A 23164-nucleotide genomic window follows, 5' to 3' on the forward strand; every position below is an offset into this window, starting at 1 on the left:
TATATATATACACATATATACAAGTCTAAATTAACAAGTCTGAATTATATCTTTTTTGCTCCATTAAGATGCATTTCTTTCTGGCCAGTCTCTTTCCTCTCTTTCTTTTTTACTTAAAGCAATAATTCTTTTGGAAAACTTTTGTAAAATGAAATCATGATGGCTGAAAAGTCAAGAGTCATCTCTTTCAAATTATATGTCGACTTTTGTAAGGTAAATGACCAACATTCAGAGAGAAGATTAGAACCAGCAATTCTCACCTGCTTCTCCTTGCCTAAACTCCCTGCAACAAATCAATATTCTGGGTATACTGAAGTATTAATCTAAACCCTGTCTGCTATAAAGGAATTCAGAGATTCTGTACTCCAATAGGCTTTTCTTACTAGGACATTTGTTTCTCAGTAAGTGTCTTGAGTTATAAAACACTTTCTACTTTTTAGCATATTTTCTGTTGTTTGGCTCATTCGATCCTCAGTCATGCTGGGAGGCCCAATAAATATATTACTCTTCCATTTCACAGATGAACAAGTTGGCCTGGCTTGCCTAGCTTCACAGAGTAACCTGGTGGTTGGGCCAAGTCTAAATCCTGCTCTAGTTCTAGGTCCATTATTTTTCTACCACACCACATTACACTGTCTAAAGCTTTTTTCCTCCCCTTTTTACACTTATACTTCTTTTTTCCCTTCAAAGCTTTTTACCAAGGCTTTTTCTGTCCTAACCGTGAAAAAGTCGAGGCCATGGTACTGAGCTCAGTGCACACATTGCATACGTCTTCTTGACAGTGCTAAGTCTTTGGGACAGAAAATGTTATTGCTTAGTTCTTTGACCAATGAACAAATTCTTATTTCTATGAATTTAAATAGCTTGGGATTCTCAGAATGCCAAAGGAGTCAAGTTGATATTTCAGTTGACTAGTTATTCCTCTCAAGAAAATGCAGTCGTTACTAAAGAGCATACTGGAGAACTGAAAGAGTTAACACTGCTTCCAAAGGTGAATTATAACCTAGACTAATTTAGGCAGTAAGAGAAAATGCCTCTCTTCAAAGATGGGAATGCCGCACCATGCATACAAATGTGACTGCTAACTCATGTGTGACTCAAAATAGGCAAATGTGGATTCCAGGGGCTAAAAAGACCTCAAGAAGCCATCTGGTCCACCTCCACTTTGGAATACTTGTAGTCTTTTCTTTAAGTTTAAAAATGTGGCACCTGAAGCCAGAGATGTAAGTGACCTGGTAACAAAAAGACTGCTGTCAGAGAAGAGATGCCAAGAACCCAGGTCTCCAGTTTCCCAGTTGCAAGCATTTCTTTGCGATGCACTCTGCCTGTTTATTTTTTGATACTCACCTGAAGATATGCTCATTAATTTTACAGGGAGAGGAAGGCTGGTGGGGTGGAGAGAGGGAGAGAGAGAGACATTGATGTGAGGGAGTAATGTCAATTGGTTGCCTCTTGTATGTGCCTGGACTGGGCATCAAACCCACAACCTTTCAATATACAGGATGACACTCCAACCAACTGAGCTACCAGGCCAGGGATGCACTCTGCCTCTTGGCCAGTCTATAGTTTGTTTGAAGAATGAAGGAGTAGATAACATAAAAAATGGATTAAATGGCCAAGTAGGAAACGGCCTCAAGAATCCATTAGATTTAGCCATGTAGAGTCCCTTAGTAACTTTAGTAAACACAATTTTAGTGACTTGATGGGAAACAGAAGCTAGAATAGACACTTCAATACCACTCTTTAAAGACATTGGTTCTGAAGATAAAGGAAGAGAAAGGGCAGCCATTGAAAGATGTGGGGTCTGGAGACTTTTGTGAGAGTTGACTTTTTTGTTTGTTGGTTTAAGGAGATGAAAGGAGGAAGATTTCCTCTAAGATTGAGGAGCCTGCAGTATTTTTAGATATGACTGGGAAAATCCAATAAAGAGAAAAATTTAAAGATCAAAGAATCATGTGAGACACGGGGTGAATTAAGAGTTCCTGAGGAAGTGGCCATGTGTAAGGTCCAGAAAACACAAGGAAGGATGGAAGGAAGGCCATCTCCTGCTTTGCAAGAGGAGGGAATAAAGGATGCAAAAACCTTAGAGGAGGAGCTTTCCATCTGGTGGATTCAGCAATTCAGTCTCTAAAGGCTTCTACTTTCTCTGTGACACAGGAAGCAAAGTCATATGCTGAAGAGTAAGAAGACACAAATAATTGGATAGTGGACCTGAGTTTGACGGTAGAATTACTTTGAAATGGTTGTTAAAGACAGTGGTAGAGAAATGTTGCCAGCAGTGTTGGGAACCCAGTTTAACTTGGAAACTATGACTATATAGTGATACCTGTATCTTCAATTGCTTGGGCATACACATGAAAAGGATGTATAGTGGAGTTCTGCAAATTGTTTTTTTCTTTAAAGGTGAGCATGATGGAAGAACAAAGTGTGAGAAATTGTAGTACATAAAAAACAAGTGTTTGAAGTAAAACATGGAATCTGAGCTGAGAGAGAAGGAAGTGAAGACAAGAGGAGTTTGATAGATTGAGAGAGAGTATAGTTATCAATCTTTGAGAAGTCTGATGAGGTGAAAGAACATTTGCAGAGAAGGTACTTTACCACACAAATAGGAAGTTTAGGAAGTTGTTGTGAAGTGGAATGCTAAAATCAGTAATTTCAGAGGTGGAGCTGTAGTGATGACAACTTCTGAAGTGTGATTTTGGAAGGAGTGGCTGTAATGAAATGGAGGAGACAGGCATCAGAGGTGAGGAGTCCCAGGAATTCAGAAGCAAGGAGGTTGAGTGGATGCCTATGTGAAGGAAGTCAGAGGAGAGGAAGGCTGAACTGTGGGTGTGAAATGACCTGAGTTTATGAGAACAGGACTTTGTGAACAAAGGAATAGAGATCCAGTCTTGTGGTGCAGGAGAGCACTGGTGTAGTGAAGGGAAAGAGGAAGAGAAGAGCGTTGATATGGTGCAGCCACCTCAATCTGAGAGGAAACTCTTAGTGACAGAGTCAGTTTTAGAGAAAGCAGAAGATAAGTCAAAAAGAAATTGAAGATATGAGGGAACATTTTGATCATGAGGGGTTACTATAGAAGGCACAGTGGAAAGGGTTCAAGTGAAGGGGAGGATAGAAGACTCATCAAGGTCCAGTGCACACCTGGTTCTCTCATCACTCTCTAAGCAGTTCACCAAGCTCTACTCTAGTGCTCTTCCCACATAGACCTCAGCCCTGCATCTCTGCTTTCTTCCCTGTTTATTTACACTAACCACTTAATTCTCTCTTTGTGTCAAATTTTCCCAGAGAGAGGACTTCCCAGTAAGTTCCATCAGTCTTCATTGGCAGAACTTCCATGTCAAAAACCTGACTGGCCAGAGGCCTAGCCCTGGTTCAGCCATCCAGAGTGGATTGTCACATGTACCAGCATGGGGGTTGCTGGACTGGAATCTCATAGAAAGACACTGAGAAACTGGAGTCATCACTTCTTGTTATTGGGAGTGTAAAATGGAAGAGTCACTTTGAAATATACTTTGGTATTTTTTTAAAAGTAAATATATACTAAAAAAAGGAAAAAGTTAAATATATACATATCATGCAACCCAACAATTCTTCTAGGTACCTATCCAAGAGAAATGAAAACCTAAGTTCACAAAAGACTTGTATATGAATGCTGACAGTAGTATTGTACATAGTTGTCAGAACTGGAAACGATCTATATGTTCAGCAACTGGAGACTTGGTAAATAAAATGTGGTATATTCACATAATGGAACACCACTCAGCAATATAAAGGAACAAACTACTGGTACATGCAACAACATGAATGAACCTCCAAAACCTTATGATAAGCAAAAGAGGTCAAGACTATATGCTTTATTATTCCACTTATATAAAATTTCCAGAAAAAAAGGCAAATCTATAGAAACAGAAAAGAGATCTATGGCTGCTTGGAGTGGAGTGGGGATTAACTGCAAATGTGTATAGGAAGCTTTCTGATGTAATGGGAATGTTGTAAAAATGGATTGTAGCGATTTAACAGTGTATAAAGTTATTAGAGATCATTCATCTGCATATTTACAATGGGGGAAGTTCATAATATTTAAATTATAGCTCAGTCAAGCTATTTTTCAATTCTTTTGAGAATTTTAAAAAATTATGTTTTATTGATTATATTATTACAGTTGTTCTGATTTCCCCCCTTTGCCCCCCTCCACCTAGCACCCCATTCCCTCAGGTAACCCTTCCATTATTGTTCATGTCTATGGGTCATACATATAAATTCTTTGGCTACTCCATTGCCTATATTGTACTTTAACATCCTCATGACTACTCTGTAGTCTACTATTCTGTAGACTATTTGCAATTTTTAATCCCCTCACCTCTTTAGTCTTTTCCTGACTCCCTCATTCCATCTGACAACTGTCACAATGCTGTGTCCATAATTCTGTGTTCTTCTTGTTTGCTTAGTTTGGTTTTTTTTGCCATTTTATTGTTCATAATTTTGATTTTCTTTTTCTTAAATAAATCCCTTAATATTTCATACCATAATGGTTTGATAATAATTAACTCCTTTAGTTTTTTTTTGTTTGTTTGTTTGTTTTTGTCTGGGAATCTCTTTATCTGCCCTTTGATTCTAAATGATAGCTTTGCTGGGTACAGCAGTCTTGGCTGTAAGTCCCTTCTTTTCATGAATTTGAATATGTCTTGTCAATCCTTCCTAGCCTGCAAATCAGCTGGCAATCTTATGGGAACTCCCCTGTAGGTAACTAACTGCTTTTCTTTTGCAGCTTGTAAAATTCTCTCTATCTTTAAACTTTGGCATTTTAATTATGATGTGTCTTGGAGTGGGTCTCTTTGCAACCACCTTGTTCGGGACTCTCTGTGCTCCCTGAATTTTCATGTCTATTTTCTTCACCAAATTAGGAAAGTTTTTTTTTCATTATTTTTTCAAATAGATTTCCAATTTCTTACTCTTTCTCTTCTTTTTCTGGTACCCCTATGATGCAAATATTGAAACTCTTGAAGTTGTTCCAGAGGCTTCTAATACTATCCTCATTTTGGGGGGATTCTTTTTTCTTCTCATTGTTCTGATTGGTTGTTTTTCTTTTCCTTCCTTATGTTGCACGCCATTGATTTGATTCTCAGCTTCACCCACTCTACTACTGTTTCCCTATAAATTGTTCTTTATTTCAATGAGTATATCCTTCATTTCTGACTGGATCTTTTTTATGCTGCAAAGGTCCTCACTGTTTCTTGAGCATCCATATAACCAGTGTTTTGAACTTTGCATATGATATATTGCTTATCTCCATTTTATATAGCCCCTTTTCTGAAATTTTGACCTGTTCTTTCATTTGGGCCACATTTCTTTGTCTCCTCATTTTGGCAGCCTCCCTATGTGTGTTTCTATGTATTAAGTAGAGCTGTTTTGACTCTATCTTGGTAGTGTGGCCTAATGTGGTAAGTGTCCTGTAGGGTCCAGTGGCATAACCTTCCTTATCACCCAAACTGGGTACTTGAAATGTGCCCTTTGTGTGGGCTGGTACATCCTTCTCTTGTAGCTGAAACATGGTCGCTATTGGCAGATGAATGGGAAGAATTTACCCAGGCTGGTCAGCCGCAAGTTGTTGCTGTAACCACTGACTACCAACCTCCGCCTTCCATGGAAGATTAGCCGTGCAAGGGCAGGGGTGGTGGTGTTCCCACATGGTCTGTAGCTGTCCACTGGGTGCACTGGCCCTGGGGTTTCCCAGGTGGTGCAGACCAAGGTTAGCCCCCACCTGTGTTTTGACTGGAGCCACCCTGCCTGACCTATAAAACAATCTGAGATGGTTGCTACTTGTGCTGGGTTTGGAGATTTGTGGATGGAGCCAAGCTATGAATCTAGGCTGGTTGCTGCTAGTGCTCGGCCTGGGGCTCACTGAAGCCAGCTGTTGCCTGTTTGATAGGATTTAGGAAGTTGTTAAACAGGAGCCAAGTCAAACTGTTCATATGGAAAAACAGCTTGGGTGGACCCATAAATTTGGGTGGGGCAGGGTCTCTGGGGATCTCCGAGGCGAGTCAAACAGTGTGAGCCAGGTTTATGGAGTCTCAGATATAGCACCAGATTTCCGTCTCTGGGGGTGGGGTGGGGTTTAGAAAAGAGACAGTGGCTTCTGCCTGCCTCGATGCCAGACACTTCGGTTTCTCCATGTATGCCACTGTTGCCTTTCAAGTTGCTACTTTATCCCTATGCTGGAGCTCAGAGGGAGTGAGTCTGAGTAGGTGAGTCCATGCGTGCGCTCTTTAAGAGGAACTGCTTGGGGATCCAGAATTTTCTTCCACTGACTTAATCCCCACTGATTTTTGCACCCACAAGTTCTGGGGACTTATCTTTCTGGCACTGGAATTCTAGGCTGTGGGGCCTGGTATGGGGCTGGGACTCCTTACTCCAAGATAACCCTCCTGAATTTTTATACCCCACACGTGGGTGAGGAACCAGCCCACTCTGCATCTGCACCCCTCCTACTAGTCTGGATGGATGTGGTTTCTTTAATTCTGTAGTTGTCAGACTTCCATTCAACTTTATTTTTGGTGGTTCTGAGTGGTAGTTGTTCTGCATTTTTGCTGTAATTTTGATGTGCTTGTGTGAAGAGGTGAGTCATGTCTGCCTATTCTGCCATCTTGACCAAAGTCCAAGAGAATTTTTTCAGTGGGTAAAAGCATTGAATGATTTATCAAAGAAGATATGAGGATGGTCTATAAGCATAAAAAATGCTCAGTATCATTAGTCATTAAGGAAATGCAAATTAAAACCAGACATACCTTTGACAATGATTTAGTTAAAAGTCAGGCAATACCAAACACTGGTGTGGATGGATAGCAACTAGAACTTTTACACATTGCTATTGGGAAGTAATGGTATAATTACTGAGGAAAATAGATTGGCAATTTCTTGAAAAGTTAAACATAATCTATTATACAATTTAGAGATCCCATCCCTTTGTATATACTCAAGAGAAGTAAAAGCATATACCTACACAAACACCTATACATAAATGTGCATAGCAACTCGATTTCTAATAGCCACAACTAGAAGCAAACCAAATATCCTTCAACAGGTAAAATGATAAACCAATTGTGGTATACCCATACAATGAAATACTTTCCTATGATAAATCACAAAATAAGAATGTTTAGTGAAAGAATCAACACCTAACCTACAGTAAATACATAATACAAAAGTATATACATATAGTTACAGCTCCATGTATATGAAAGCAGATCACCATTTGCTGGGGGATGGTGGAGGAGGGTAAAACATGGATGAAAAGATTTGAAAGAGTTACATGAAAACTTGAAAGTGATGGATAAGTTCATTGTTTTGAATTTGGTGATAGGTTCAAGGATATATCAATATGTCAAAACTCATCATCAAATTATGCATTTAAATATATGTGGTTCAATGTACTGTAATAAATTTATTAAAAGTGCCCGGCCACTGCTACCTTTTCCTTCAGCAGCAGCATCAAGATGTCATGAGAGAAAGCTGAAGGGTCGCTGCTCAGAGTGTCCTCGGTTCAAGTGTTTTGACATCTGAAATTTCACCAGTGACTTTTTCATCCCTTTTGAGATCATTACAGTAGGCCCCCTTCTCTGCTGGGATATGTTCCAGGGCACCCAGTGGATGTCTAGAACCACAGATAGTGCCAAACCATATGTATATAGGGTTTATATTGATATCTTCTAATACATTTTATAATATACTTATATATTATATACAATGTTTATTTTTTATACATACATACCTATGATATTTAATTTATAAATTAGGCACAGTAATAGATTCACAATGACTAATAATAAAATGGAATAATTATAATAATATACTGCACGGGTGGCAAACACAAGGCCCCTGGGCCAAATCTGGCCCTTCAGCTTATTTTATCAGGCCCAGAACCTTGTTTCTACCTGGCGGCAATGCCAAGCTCTTGCTTAAGGAGTAGTTACATTTATATCATCCTAAAATTACATTTGGTCCTTTGAAGGCAACCATGAGGCTGATGTGGCCCCCTGGTAAAAATGAGTTTGACACCCCTGATATAATGTAATAAAAGTCATGTAAATGTGGTCTCTCGCTCTCTTTCAAAATATCTTATTGTACTGTACTTACCTTTTCTCTTAAAGAAAGTACATTATGGCTTCTCTTTGGGCATATCCGAACAGCAGGCATCACTATTCTCCTACTTTGGGGCCTTTAGTAAGTAAAACAAGGGTTGCTTACTAAAGGGTTACTTACTACACAAGGGCATTGTGATACCATGACAGTGGATCAGATAACTAAAAGGCTACTAAGTGACTACCAGGGTGGGAAGTATACATAACCTGGATATGTTAGACAAAGGGATGATTCACGTCCCAGGTGGGATGGAGCTACTGGTTTGAGAATTCATCACACTACTCAGAATTGTGTGCAACTTAAAATTTTTGAATTGTTTATTTCTGGAAGTTTCCACTTAATATTTTTGGACTGCAGTTGACTGCAGGCAACTGAAACAGAGGAGAGTAAAACCATACATTAAAGGGGACTACTGCACTGTTTCTGTAGGCAGGACTCTTGACTGCATCTTCCACACCTAATTTAAAACCTAACTTGAACCCTCTTAAATTAAAAGATGGATCTCATTGACCAAACCAAAGATACAACAGACTTGGAAATGGCCTCAGGAGCACATTATATATTCAGGGCAGTCACTTACTATGTCATTCTCCTCTAACTCTTCCAATTGCTTTTGTTCTCATGGCCTCTCTCTCTCTCTCTCCCCTTCCTATCCAAATTTCTGGAATGTTCTTATTTGCTTTATTCAAATAAGGCTGTCCCCGAGAGGCCAGAATAATGGCCCCCATGAGCTGTAGCTTACCTCCTTAAAACTACACAACCAAAGATGAAAGGGACCTCTCCCTGTACCTCCAGCCCATGCCTCCCCCACCACACACACAAAAAAACCCAGATTGGATCCCAGGCTTGTTCTAATGAATGGGCATGCCCATTGTGTATGGTAGAGCAGTACTTAAAAACTCTGTACCATATACTCGTACTTTCAAGGAGTTGGAAGTAAGAGGAGAATGAGTTAAAGTGAAGAGCTATATATAATAATTTTCTGTTATGCTTCATGATATTGTCTAGCACCAACCTTTATCTCGGACTCTGGCAATATACAAAAACTGTTTGTTGTTTGTCCATTTTGTCTTTTGTTTTGTTTTGTTTTTACTGGCTGTGGCACCACGTATGGCCTCCTTTCCCAGAACTGTTATCAAGTAGGTCATACTGCCAACAGGGCTCTTGAGATTACCTCCCTGCCTGTCTAAAACCACCTTTTCCTATTCTCTTTTTCTCACCCCCACAACGAAACACTAAGATTTAATAGAAAACTAAATTCCTTTCCAGATTACTACAGAATAGTGATTATTATTTTTCATCTTCCAAACAGAACCTTCATATTCTCCCCACCAGAAGGAGTCAAAGATGATGTTTGCATGCAAAATGACTCAGGAAGGCAGTGAGTCTTAGCAGAAAGCTGTTGGCCCCAGAGTTTGGTCCAATGTACTCTTGCGGGTGCAGAAGTGATCAACAAATAGTTGCGTATACCCAGGCTGCATTGTCCAATAACAGTGAAAATGATGCAACCTAGTATTATTTTAACTAGCAACTGTTGAGTTAGAAATGAGGAACTATTTAGAATTACGCAAAAATACAAAGACTTTTCATTTTACAAATGTCACAACTTTTATATTTTAACTTCTATTTGGTTTGGACAAAAGTCAAGTTGAAAGTCGCTGCTTTAAAAAAAATCTTATTGTGTTCCCCATCACCATTAACAGCACAAAAACTTCAACGATGGGCTTTTAAAATTTTATTTAAAAATGCTCTCATTTACCTCCCTAAGCAGTTATGAAAATGAAAGCGATTCCTACCCTTGTCCAACCTACCACTTTCAACAGGACATTCTGTGTAAATTATTTTTCAGTGTTTTGAACTCACTTTAAAGAGTCTGGCTAATATTTAAAAGGTTTTTTCCAAAGTTTTAGACATAACCGCATGAACAATTTTGACCTTCCCATAAGCATTACCACTGTAGGCCAACTGGGAATTCTATTGGAAGAATTCAAGTTTTTCTTGTTCTGGACCATATCTACCAACATGTCTCAAAAACACACTCTCAGCCCTGGCTGGTGTAGCTCAGTGGATTGAGTGTGGGCTTGCAAGCCAAACAATTATGGTTCGATTCCTGGTCAGGGCACATGCCTGGGTTGCAGGCCAGTTCCCAGCAGGGGACCCACAAGAGGCAACCATGCATTGATGTTTCTCTCCCTCTCTCCTTCCCTTCCCCTCTAAAGATAAATAAATAAATAAAATCTTAAAAAAAAACCACACTCTCTCCCTCTCTCTCTTTCTCTCTCTCTCAGCATAGCTATATAATTTCTAAACTAGGCAGCACTGAAAATTTCATTGCACAATTTGGCTTTTAAATCTTTTATCGTTATCTAAACGACTGTCCCCAAAAGCATAAATGGATGAAATTCACAAATATAACAAAAAGATCTCCAGGAAAGTCACATATACTTTACAAATTTATAGCAAATTAAGCCAGTATATACTGGAGTTTTTATTTGTTTTTGTTGTAGTCATCATTAGTGTTATCAGAGAAAATTAAAGTTGAAAAAATTTCAGATATTTTTATTTTCACCCAAGTTATATATCAGATAGTACCAGACGACTGACAAGTCTTTAAGAACTCCAGTGCCCATACTTTCTAACTTGCCGGTTCAGTTCACCAGAGGCCGTCCCTTTGTACTCTCTTTGCTATTCCATCGGAATTATCTTCTTATTTCCAAATAATTGTGTACTGCACTCCTCCTCAACTTGTTGATTTTAGATATTAACATTCTTCTTTAGACATTATAAATAAGATTTAGCTGTTAAAACCCGCTTTATAAATAGAACTATAGAGCTATTTTTGGTTTACCTTTTATGACTTTGCAAATATTATTTTTTCCCCAAAATGCCATAGTGTCTTCCAACCATTTATCTTTTTTGGTTTATTTTCTTTTGTTTTTGCAAGTGACCCTCTTATCTGATGGTCCTTTTCCTGGTGGCCTCCTCCTGGCACCCTGTGGCTACGTTCTGGACCAGTTGCTCCCCAGGCCTGCAGGTCAGTTGTCATCCTAAGACATCTTTTTCCTGTGCTCAAGTTTGACAGACGGCTTTCTGGACCCTTTGTCTCCCTCTTGCTTAGTTTAGTGCTTCTTTTCATTGGAATCCACCCAGCTTCACAAGAAATCCTGGGAAGTAAATTTTCTGAGTCCCAACATGTCAGAGAATGTCCTTTTCTGCCCTCACATTTAATTAATAGTTTGGCTGAATATTGCATTCCAAGTTGAAGATCATGTTCTCTCAGATTTTTTAAGTCATTCCTCCATTATTGGCTAACATCCAGTGGTGGTGCTGCAGAATCTAATTTGAATTTATTCCACAAAAATGTATTGATTTCTTGCACTATAACAGGCACTGCTTGAAACACAGCAATAGAAAAAGAAACACACTTCCCGCCTTCACAGAGCATACATTTTAGTGTTGAAAACTGACCAAAGAATAATAAATAAATGAGAAACTGCAGATGATGAAAAGTCTATGAAGAAAATGAGACAGTGTAAAGGGGTGGGAGTGAAGATACTACTTTATGACAATGGTCATGTGGTGGTGTTTCTAGAAAGGTTCCGTTCATGCCAAAACCTGGACAAGGCCCTACAGGCCTAGGGCTGGATCTGGGGAAAGAGGAAGCACAAGGTGTGAGAGTCCGAGGTGGAACTACCTTGTTGAAAGTGGTCATGGTTGCTGGAGCTTGGTGAGCAAGTGGTGACAGGTGAGCTCCCAGAGTAATGAAGATTACTTCTGGCCTTGCTTCTGGAAGATGCTTGTAAAATGTGGATTTTATTCCTCATTATGATGGAAAGCCACTGGAAGTTTTTAAAACAAAGTAAGGAAGCAATTGATCTGATTTATGGTTTTAAAAGATCATTGTGCTATATGGAAAACTGACTAGAAGAAGAAAAAGAGAATCAAAGTAGAAGAGTAGAAGCAAACAGGCCAGTTATGAGGCTATTTATTGCTCCTGTCTCTGTGACAGGTGAGAGTGACCTGGGATGTGGTGATAGCAATGGCAGTATGAGCAGTGACCAGATCTGAAATATATTTGAGGAGTAAATCCAACAAGAATGCCTAAAATTAGCATGTAGGATGGAAACAGAAAACTATCAAAAGTGACTTCAACTGTAAGTGATATTTTATTTCCTTAAAAGAATGTATCCAGCCCTGGTTGGTATGGTTCAGTTTTTGAAGCATCACCCTGTAAACCAAAAGGTAACCTGGTCAGGGCACATACCTATATTGCAGGTTTGATACCTGGGTCAGGGCAGGTGCAGGAGGCAACCGATTGATTTTTCTCTCATATTTCTCTCTCTCTCCCTCCCTCCCTTCCTGTCTCTCTGGAACCAATGGATATATAATCAGGTGAGATAACAATAGTAATAATAATATCCAAAGAGAATAGGGGAAATATTGAAATATTAACATATTTGTAAGTCAATTTATGCAACAATTGCATGTGATCATAGAATTCTCTGCATATTTTATAGATATATGTTCTCTCTGACATATTTTACTTTTTTCATTCTTTTTAATCATGCCGTTTAAGAGTTAGCTAGGGCTGTACACTTGTGGATAAGGCCTGTAGACTTGCCACCTCCCTGCTGGGTGAAAGCACCCAGGTCAGTGCAGTCAGATCTACAGACTTCCAGCTGGTCCTCCGCTTGGGCTGCGTCTCCTTGTGAGCCCCAGCCCGTCTGCTTTTGAATGCCTTAAGAAGAGACAGACAGGTCTTTGTGGAGCCTGAAACTTTTATAATATAAGACTACCTTAAACTAAAAGAATGCCAAATCATGAATCCAATTCAGTATGAGAATGACTATTTGTAAGGAAAAAACGTTACCAAAAAATAACACATTTGAAAAAACTGACAAATTCCATCAATGTCACAAAATCCAGGGAAGTGACAATTTTTATTAATTTATTCTGTGATAATTTTTTCTCCTACAAGTTTTTTCCTGTAGACTCTTTGCCTCTTTCTATAACAATTGTATATCATTTCTGTACAAAACTAGGATAATAATTTCTCTAGTTGATCACATTTAAAAATATTGATGGTTTAAAGATATTCTTTTCAACTTCACAATTTATTGGTATTATTGTAAATTAAGATTGCTGACAAATTTGGGGAGCACTCTGTCACATTTCTTTCATTATAAGATGTGAGATTTCAGGGCATTTCAAGGTGCTTTGCACCAGGACTAGTCTTAAAACATCTTTAAGTTGACAATATTCGTTAACCAGCTTGTCATCAGCATCTTCACCATGATGGCATATTATGAATTTCACATTATTTTTACAATGTCAATATTTCATGTAAAACAGCCAGAAATTAAGATTGGTTCCAATGTGTGCATGTGATTCTCAGTTTTTTAATTGAATTATCAAATTATCCAAAAGCCATCATTTCTATTTAATTTTTTTCTCTCTCTTTTAATGAATATTACCTTAGTATAACCTGAAAATTGCCTGTTTCAAGTTGCTTCTTTATCTCAGAATAATTTCTACCAGTTTCAGTTGTCACTGTTAGAAGTTTTATTTCATACTCCTGTAAATGCTCATCTTAATTTTATTTCAGTTTTTAAATAAATAGTCATGCTACATATTTTATCTTATTCTTGAATTTATAGGAATTTAGACACTAAACCCAGCTGTTGCTTTAGGCCATTTTGCCTTGAAGGCATTCTGATCTTAAAGTGGGATACCTAAATCATGTGACTTCACTCATGTCCACACACAGGAATCCTGACTTACTCTATTTTGTTCAATCCCATAAAAGTATATACAGTGCATTTATAATTGTAAACATTACATTATCAAGTATGTTTCTGACAAAAGAGAATTTTCATTTGACCAAACACTGATGGGAGCAAAATATTCTGATTACTATTTGTAAATCTAATGATTGGAAGAATTTTCCATGGACTAGCTTGGTTCTTCTCCATTATTTTCTTATTCCTTGTGCTGGACACCAGAGGACATATTCATACCACTATGTAACTTTTGTTCTTGAATCTTTGGGCCAAAATGCAGATTTAGTTAATAAATGATAGTTGATACAATGGGTGACTCCTTGTATGTAAAGATGGCTAACAACACTAATTATACACAGAAGTACCTGCAAAACCCATAAACATACCTCAGTAAATCAGAATTAAATGCATGTCCAACTCAACTTTCCCATAGGCATGTCCCCAATATGCCCATAGCTGCTCCAAAGTGTGGAAATTAGAAAAGGTATGATGTAGAAGAACTTGAATTGGAAAGAGATGGTAGTGTTTTTTTTAAATATTTCATTTATTTATTTTTAGAGAGAGGGGAAGGGAAGGAGAAAGAGTGGGAGAAAAACATTAATGTGTGGTTGCCTCTCATGTGCCCCCTACTGGGGACCTGGCCTGCAACCCAGGCATGTACTCTGACTGGGAATCAAACCAGTGACCCTTTGCTTCACAGGCCCATGCTCAATCCACTGAGCTATACCAGCCAGGGCAAGAGATGATAGTCTTAAACGTGGTTAACATATTTTAATTTTGCAAAGTTTAAAAAATATATATGACCCTTCCTAGGCCCTCTCTTTTAGAAGAGGCCCATAAAGATGAGGGACTTTTGACATTAAAGTTTTATTACCTTCCTAGTAAATTTGCCTCTGCTCTAGATAATAGCACTCCTGTGTGGTGAGAATGGGAGTGACAGGAGACAAGCACTGAACTTTGATCTGGTGTTCTGCATGGAGGGGCTGGTGTTGGAGATGATAGTCTTATACAATCTTTAATTCAGGTCCCGTTTGCGCCATCTGGGGCCTCATCTCCACCTATGGTTCCTCCAAATTCTTCTGAGGTTTCTGCTGTGCTAAACTGTTTACTTCAGTTAGCTTTCCTCTCTGTAAGCATTATAAATCAGGGCGCCTCCACCTGCTTGGTCAGTTAGCACACCCCTATTTGCTCCTTGACAGCTTTTAAATTTCACACGCACCCTGGATGCCTCAGCAGGTAATAGGTAGGCTGCTCTGATATGACTTATGATCTCAGGCTGACCAAGCAGAATTGTTTATAGTCCTTGGAGTCCACATTGTTGTTCTATTGTGAATAGACATAATAGATTAGGTTAGTGTTATGTGAACTAGAGAAAGCAAGATAGTGATATACATGTACTCTCCCAAATACTAAGCCCATTCCCACAGCAAAGTAAATCAAAACAAAAACCTCATATGCACCAATGTAATGTCTTCCTTTCTCTTACTTTTATGGGTTCATAATTTTCTTACTCCACATTATCATTTTAGATAGACACTGAAGGGAAAGGGTATTATCTTTACCTGGATCCTAAAAATCTTTACTGAAATTACATCTCCTGTGAGTGCAAATAGAAGTTTCAAGACTGGACTTGATCTTAAAATGAAATCTGAATGTCTTTGATTCTCAGAATTGGGAGCTTAAGCCTGGTGGAAAACCAGAAGTTTAATGTCTACTAAGCAATTAGTCATCGGTTAGATTTTTAGATCTTGGTAGGCACACCACTGATAAGAAAGGGAAAGGTCATTTAGAAGCTCAGAACCTATTGCGAATGGTCTCTGGGTCTCTCACAGAAAATGGAATAGAAGCAATATTTATTCTTTGTATTTCCTGTGCAGTGTTGGTACACTAGTTGTATTTCTTGGCCATTATGATAAATGTCAACCTCTAAACTTGCTTCTAAGAATCTGTGAGGGTCCACTCAATTATTTGTTTCTTTGGAATTTGTTCTCAAGTTAAGCCAAACTGTTTTCAAGGGCAAGCCAAATTAATTGCACAAAGATGCATCAGCCCAAGTATCATCACCTTAGATCGGCTGCATGTGTAAAATGTATAATATTCACCCTGATGTGTTCATTTGGTTTTGGTGGAGCTGAAAAAAAAACTAGTAATAAGAATTCCAACTTTCTGTGAATTCCTCCTTATTCAGAAGCAGTGGTATAGAATTTGGTGTAAAATTTGGTCATGGTATTACCATCTTCATTTAATTACATTATCACCATTTTCTGTGGAACTTTTACTCAAAGTGACACAAATAATGTCTATAATTATAAAACTGCCTTGATTTATCCATTTAACAAATGTTTTAAAAAACTTATTATGTGCCAGATTGGGCTGTAATCTCAAGGAGATCAGGGACTTTATCTGTTTTGTCTATGACTGTATTTCTAGCACTGTGAGCAGGACCAAGCCCAGAGAAGACCCTAAATACATATTGTTGTTGTGAAATAGGTAATCGAGTAAGTAATAGCTAATGTGAAGCATAAATAAATATAGTAACCTGTAAGAGAAACCAAAATAAAGGTATGTCTACTGTGATGTGCTATCTTATTACTACTATTACAAATTACCAAAAATGAGAGGCTTAACACAACACAAATTTTTTATCTTAGAGATCTGGAGTTCAGAAGTTCAAAATCAAAGTGTAGGGAGAAATTCCTCCTGGAGGCTCTAGGAGAGAACCTGTTTCCTTGCCTTTTTCAGCTTCTAGAGGCCACCCACATTCGCTGGTTGGTATCCTGTTCTCCATCCCCAAAGGCAGCAGAGTAGCATCTGTTATGCAAATCTCTTCTCTTCTCCTTCCTGCTTCTCCTCTGATTGTGCTGTCGCAGCTCCTGTCATTCTGACACTCCCTGCTTCCCTTTTGGAATAACCACTGTGTTTACATTGAGCATACCAAATAATTTAGGATGATCTTTCTATCTCAAAAGTTTAACTGTATCATGTCTGCAAAGTCCTTTTCTCTATATAAAGTAACCTATTTCAAACGTCCTAGAATTGGAGTGTGGACATTTGGGGAGCCATTTATTCTGCCTACCACACCTAGGGTGTAACGGGCCACAAAAGAAGCGAGCTTCATACCAATCTGAAGAGACAGGAAAGGGTGTATAAAGAATGTTATTGTTGACCCAAGTCTAGGATTAAAACAGACTTTTCTGGCATAGGAAACAGCATGAGCATAAGTGAGAACACAGGAAACAGCAGGTCTTGCCTGATGACCTCAAAAGATTTGGTAGGATTTGTGTACAAAACAAGATGGATCATTTGGGTTATTTTTTTGTGAACTAGAGTTAGTAAATGCTGAACAACAACAAAAAAGGTGAAAAAGTCTGTGATAACAATTTCACAGAGAGTCTTTTGAGACTTGCTAAGGAATTTGGACATTATCCTATAGGGAAGTTTAACCAATGAAGGATTTTAAACAGCTTAAAATGTTTCAGTGGTTTCCCATTTATACTTGGGGTAAAATTGATATCTTTAAAATCTTAAAAATGTTAAAAGTTTAATATCTTTTACTATGTTGGTGTCCTTTTGGAGTCTGTTAAAGCCTATGAACTCTTCCTCAGAAAATATGTATTATCACACATACATAAAATAAAGTACATGAGGTTACAAAGAAAATCATTTTTGTTGAAATAAAGAGTTCTATGTATCAGCTCATTGGGAATCTATGAATACCAAGTTATGAACCACTTAAAGATCTTATCTGTCTCTCCCCCTACCTACCCATCTCATCTTGAGCTCAAAACTCTGAGAACAATGACATTTTTTCCCTGCTCCATCAAACTGTGAATTTCCTCCTGCCTTGGGTCCTTGCCACATGCTATTTCTTTTGTTTTTAGGTTTTTTGCTTCTCCCTAGCCCTTTTCCCACCCACATCTGAATAATTGTTACTTTATTGGAATGTCACTTTATTGGTAAAATTCACCATCAGATTAGATTAAATCTTCGATTAGATTATTATATTACTCAGTAATTTTCTTTTACAAAATTAATAACATTTATACCCTGGCCACTATGGCTCAATTGGTTGGAGCATCATCATGTAGACCAAAAGGCTGCAAGTTAAATTCCTGGTCAGGGCATATAGTTAGGTTGTATGTTTGTCCCTGGTTGGAGCATGTATGAGAGGCAACTGATGGATGTTTCTCTCTCACTTTGATGTTCTCTTCCTCTCTTTCTCTCCCACCTTTCCCTCTGTCTAAAATCAGTAAGCACGCTCTCAAATGAGGATAAAAAATGAATAATATTTATATAATTATTTATATGATTATTTACTAACATCTGTATCACTGACCAGACTGTCTTTATGCTGAGGCTATCATCTGTATTCCCAGTGCTCAGTGCCTGGCACATAGTAGACATTGCATTTTTCTAAAAGATTTTATTTATTTATTGAGACAGGGGAAGGGAGGGAGAAAGAGAAGTGAGAAATGTCAGTGTGAGAGAGAAGCACCTATCGGCTGCCTCCCACATGTGCCCATACCCGGGACCGAACTCACCACTCAGGCAACACTTCACTTTGAGGGATGACACCCAACTAACTGAGCCACACTGGTCAGAGTGACACTACATTTTTTAAAGTGAGTTTTTATTTGAAAAGATTCAGACAAACAGAAAAATTACAAATATAAAATAGAGAGTTACCATATATCCAACAGCCAATTTCTTCTATTTTTAATATCTTAAACTAGTATGGTTCATTTTTTTATAATAGATGAATAGTTATTGGTACATTATTATTAACTAAAGTCCTCACATTATTCAGATTTTCCATCTTTACGGAAGGCTATTTTTCCATTTCAGGATTCTATCCATGATATCATATTACATTTAGTCACTGTATTTCCCTTGGCTCCCCTTGGATGTGGCTATTTCTCAGATTTTCCTTGTATTTAGTAACCTTGAGGGTTTTGAGGAGTACTGGTGAGGTATTTTGTAGAATGTCCCTAATTGGAATTTATCTGCTCATTTTCTCTCAGTTACACTGTGGTTATTTGTTTGGGAGGGGAACACCACAAAAGTAAAGCATCCTTTTATCACATCATATCAAGGATGCATATTATCAACCTGACTTATCACTCTTTGTGTTCTCCCTGATCACCTGGCTAAGCTAGATTTTGTCAGGTTTTTCCTCTCTAAAGTTATATTTTTATGTGCCCTTTTCATAATATGTTTTTGGAAGGAAATAATTGCACAGTCCACAAATAAGAAGTAGGGATTTATGCTTTACCTCCCTGAAGTTGGAGTGTCTACATAAATTATATGGATTGCATGAGATACTCTTACCCATTTACTTATTTATTCAATAATTTATTTATATCAGTATTAACTCATGGTTATATATTTTATATGTTGTGTTATAATCTAATACTATTTCATTTGTTTTTTAGCCACAATTGTTCCAGCTTTGGCCATTGGGAGATTTTGTAGTTTGCTCCTGTGTCCCTCTGACACACCCACCATTATTGTGTGTGGTGTGTGTCTCTGTGTGCCTTCTCCTCACATCCTCACTTTCTGGCATGAGAAGATGCTTAAAGCTCATCATATACATCTCCTTTCCCATTCATAGAACTGGCTATTTTTAAGGGGGCTCTGGTTCCTTTTAATGAAGAATTGGATTAGAAACCAAGATCTAGGCACCAGGTATGCTCCTTGCTACTGGTGGGTCATTGCTTCCAGGTCTCTCAACTGAAAGAGCAAGGAAATACATTTGTCTACTAACCCATGTATGTACACATTTTCATAAATATTTCTATATGTGACCATCTGTATCTATATCAAACTTAACATGAGTTTATACACATGTTTCCAACTCTAATCTGTTGCCACAAAATCATACTAGCCTCCTCCCCCTTGCTTATCTGAAACTTCCCACTGCAACAGCAAGAAATCTGTCTCCCACCATCTGCCACCCATTTACTTAGTGGTTCAATTCCATTATACACATATAGTGGTTTCAGAATTAACCCATACACCCATGGGAAACAACTTCATTAACTAGATTATGGTGCTTAAGTACAGCTCCTTTTATCTTAAATCTTACAGATTCCAATCATTTCTAAAACTACTTGTTGGCACCTTTTTCACCTCTTTATGTGAAGTTGTTTCAGATATTTATAAAAAGTCGCAGTCTTTTGCCACAGGCTGAATTCCATTCCTGGAACTTCCTGACCTCCTAAATTATTTTTATAATTTGCATACATTAATATTCAGTCACTGTAATGTATTATGGGTTTTGACAAATGAATAGTGTCATGTGTCCACCATTACATTACCATACACAATGGTTTCATCATCCTAAAATGCTCCTTCTTCCCAAACCCTGAACCTCTCTGTCAAACACTATTTGTTTAGCATCTCTTTAGTTTTGCTTTTTCCAGGGTGTCATATAAAGGAGATCATATAATATGTAACTTTTTCTGAGTGGCTTTTTTCTCTTAGCAAAATATATTTAAAATTCATGTATGTCTTTGCAAGGTCGGAAAGTTCATTCTTTTATTTTAAAATTTCCAAATGGTATTCCATTTTAATGGATGTACCACAGTTTGTTTACCCATTCACCCGCTGAGGGACATCTTTGTTGCTTTCAGTTGTTGGTAATCATAAATAAAGCTTCCATAAACATTCCTGTGCAGGTTTTTTATGTAGCTGTAAGACTTGAAATTATATGGGTAAGTGCCAAAAGAGCATAATTACTAGATTGCATTCTATGACTATATTTAGCTTTGTTAGGAACTGCTAAACTGTCTTCTAGTGTCTGTACTTCATTATATTCTTTAATAAATTATGAAGAGGTCATTCTAGCAGCAGTATGCAGCTGTCAATAGGCTGAAAAGCAGGAGGTTTAATTTAGTTAAGAGACTGGTCCAATGGTTTTGGCCAGAGATAATGATTATTTGCAGAAAAATAGAGCAGCTGGGAGGATAAAGGGTAGTTTCATGGCCTTGAAGAGTTAAGGATATAGAGACCACAGGATCTGGCGAATAACTATATATGGGATTATGATGATGTATTTGGTGGCTCTCAAATGTCTAGTTCAGGCAAAAATGGGAATAGAGAAGAGGGGCACTTTGAAAGGTTTGGGGGTTTGGGGGACATTCTGATCCCATGAGTCTGAAATGCCAATGGGACTTGGCAGGGGAAATGTCTAGGAGTCTGCTGTATGTATGTCAGTCAGAAATAAAACCTGTTTATCAGGATGGAAAGAAATAAAATTATTCACAGTTGAAAAGAGAGATCTGTAGTAAATTCTAACTTAGTAAACTGTCAATTTTAGTTTAAGAATCACCGTTGCCTTTAAATGTAAATCTTTGCCATGCAATGTATTTGTCTGTTAAGTGACAGTGGCTTCCAAATGAAGATGGATATCTGCATCTCCATTCTTATATGCCTGGTTGCTAAATTATTCTCCCTGCCAACCTGTGTAATTCAACTTCCATTCACCGAGTTTACTCTGAATATTCTCTTAGATTAACAGTATTTTGTATGTTAAGACTAAGAAAGAGCTTGGAGACTATCTAGTTCAATCGCTTATTCTTGAATATGAACTGAATTGTCTATGTAGTTGAACATAATTTAATTACTATCTTACTATGCTTCCTTGGTTCTTGTTAAATCAAGAATCTGTGTTCCCTTAAAGAAAAGGCAAGGTTTACATTGTGATTCACAGGAGTAAGTTGTTCCAAACCTTGGGAGAAAGACAATATTGCCTATTATAATTTTTGTATTTATGATCAAGTCTGACTTCAATTCTTTGCCCTCCAAAATCGGTCCAGCTTCACTGTCAGCGATTTTTGGGGACGCCCATGCTCTCTTAGGCATACACGGGTCATAGAAAATGGGGGTAAGGCTGTGTCTTGGGTTTTAGAAGTTGCTGCTTCTATTTTGTTTTGCAGATGCCCCTGAGGGCTGAGAAAAAGACAACGGTTTTGTAGCGGCTCTAGTCCTTTGATGCAAGCTTACTTACTGAAGAATTTTAACTGGGCACCCTGGCTCCCAGCCCTCCCAGGGTCCTGTCCCTTCTGCAGCCAGCCATCTCAGACAACCGCCTTCCCCAAAGCTCTTTACCACCCTCCCCCTTGTTCCTATTCCATCTGTGGGAGATGCAACTCTATTGGGTTTCAACCTCTTTCTTCTTTTCTTTCAAGGCATAAACCTCCATTTCCTTTGGCCCTCCAGATAATCCACCTTATTATGTGGGTAGCTGTAGACCAGAAATTGTAATTTCTTGACCACACCTTGAAAGCAAATGAGTAAAGCTAGACAAGTATAAGACTGACGAGTTAGGAACTATGTAAACTGTCTATAAGGTGTAGTACTACCCAACAATACCAAGTCTTTTGGCTCAACAAAAGAAGCCAAGAGTTTATGTTTTTAGGGGAATTCTTCCAAATTTCAAAAGCTGATGACTACTGAAAATATTTTAAAATGCCCTTGAAACCAACCCAGAGATGCCTGTATTCAATGGGCCACCATATTAAAGACTTTTACTCATGCATATATGCATATCAAGAAAAGCAATTTTATTCTGGAAAACTTGACTTTTCAGTCTTAGAATTAAAAAAAAAAATTACTCCTAACTGAAATTGAGGAAAATTTGCTATACCTCTGGTATATAAGCTGAGTTGTGGATAAGAAGATGCAGAAAATAAATTGTACTGTTTTCTGAGTCCTCAGAAGCAGAATTCTTTTAAAAGTTAAATTTCAACCTTGTTACACATACCTCACAATGTTTCACGTACATGACCTAGTTCGGACACGTGAATTATAAGTATGTGTGTTAGAACATAAGGTTTTTGGGTTAGAGCTGAACACTTTGTTTCTCTTCTATTGACTTTTCCCAGTGCTTTGCTTAGTGAGTTCAATAACTATCTCAATCATTGACGGATTAGCAGAGAGAAGGAAGTGGGTGATCCAGTTACTATCTCACAATCATATGTCAAGAAGATTTAATAATGCGTCTTTCTTTGAGATCACATAACCTTTGATATTGGTGTGTGAGCAAGAATGTGTGTGGGGGTGCATGTATTCAATATATAAAAGAATTTGGTCATAACTATTTGCCTTAGTCCATTTGGGCTGCTGTAACAAATTACCATAAGCTGGGTTGCTTACAAACAACAGAAATGTATTGCTCACAGTTCTGGGAGCTGAAAAGCCCAAGTCAAAATTCTGACAAATTTGTTGTCTGGTGAAAACCTGTT

This window comes from Artibeus jamaicensis, unplaced genomic scaffold (assembly GCF_021234435.1).
Source record: "Artibeus jamaicensis isolate MK-2021 breed Jamaican fruit bat unplaced genomic scaffold, CSHL_Jam_final contig_391, whole genome shotgun sequence".
Classification (NCBI taxonomy): domain Eukaryota; kingdom Metazoa; phylum Chordata; class Mammalia; order Chiroptera; family Phyllostomidae; genus Artibeus; species Artibeus jamaicensis.